Source organism: Saccopteryx bilineata, chromosome 5, assembly GCF_036850765.1.
Source record: "Saccopteryx bilineata isolate mSacBil1 chromosome 5, mSacBil1_pri_phased_curated, whole genome shotgun sequence".
Classification (NCBI taxonomy): Eukaryota; Metazoa; Chordata; class Mammalia; order Chiroptera; family Emballonuridae; genus Saccopteryx; species Saccopteryx bilineata.
The window spans coordinates 164,739,970-164,741,220 of NC_089494.1; the positions used below are offsets into that span (position 1 = coordinate 164,739,970).

At 44.0% G+C, this 1,251-nt stretch overlaps 1 non-coding gene across 1 annotated transcript; it reads left to right on the plus strand.

Annotated features, from left to right (window-relative positions):
- Positions 1-344: 344 nt before the first annotated feature.
- Positions 345-420, plus strand: TRNAS-GGA (transfer RNA serine (anticodon GGA)). Its single transcript has one exon. It is a non-coding gene; the product is annotated as a tRNA-Ser (tRNA).
- Positions 421-1,251: the final 831 nt, after the last annotated feature.

Sequence of the window (1,251 nt, forward strand, 5' to 3'; positions counted from 1 at the left end):
ACATTTTTATTCTGATATCCAAGAGACATAAAATTACTGTCACATGGCTGTAAAAAGTTCGCAGTGGTCACCTGTGTTGCCTTGATCTCATTGCAGAGAGATAACTCATGGTCTATGAACCCAAATCCTTTTATGTGCCTCATTTGAACATCATTGGTTTAGGGTCCTTGTGGAAGAGGAATAAAAACAAGAAGAGGAACCACTCAGTTATAGAAATCTGGAGGTCTCCATGATTCGGAAATGCAGAACAGTATTGACAAAGTAGGGACATAGATGTCAGTGCTGGGGAAACACTGTCAGTGTGCCACATCCTTCCCCATTCTCACCTTTAAAATGCTCTCCTGGCCCTGGCCGGTTGGCTCAGTGGTAGAGCGTCGGCCTGGAGTGCAGAAGTCCTGGGTTCGATTCCCGGCCAGGGCACACAGGAGAGGCGCCCATCTGCTTCTCCACCCCTCCCCCTCTCCTTCCTCTCTGTCTCTCTCTTCCCCTCCCGTAGCCAAGGCTCCATTGGAGCAAAAGATGGCCCGGGCGCTGGGGATGGCTCCTTGGCCTCTGCCCCAGGCGCCAGAGTGGCTCTGGTTGCGACAGAGCAATGCCCCAGATGGGCAGAGCATCGCCCCCTGGTGGGCGTGCCGGGTGGATCCCAGTCGGGCGCATGCAGGAGTCTGTCTGACTGCCTCCACGTTTCCAGCTTCAGAAAAATACAAAAAAAAAAAAAAAAAATGCTCTCCCCACCCTCTAGTTGGCATGATGGTGACCTGGCAAACCAAGTAAAATTAAGTTATAGTCACAGTACATTATTTAAGAAGGCAAGGAGACTACTGATAAATTGATAAGGGTTCCCTTTAAAATCATCAACACACATACTATTTATTGTAAACACAGAGCATATTCTGAATATCTCATATTCAGAATAACTCAGATTTTAAATAGCTGTGATTTCATAGTCTTAGGTACAAGAACATTGTTTTGGTTACTCTCAGTTCTCAATTTTCTCATATATCATAGATGTTTAATATGTTTATTAAATCGGTGAAGACTTAGAAATAAAGAGATACAACTAATCTTTATAAAGCTACATTAATCAGCCCTTACTAGATGAAAGAACATCTAGTCTTCCTTCAGATCCTTTTCCATCTATGAATACATTCATGTTAAGTTAGTCAAAGCTCAAGGACAATTGTGCATCTTGAAAATCCAATGCTGATTCCAGCAAGCAGGTTCTTTCTACTGAAAATTAAGAGAGCATGC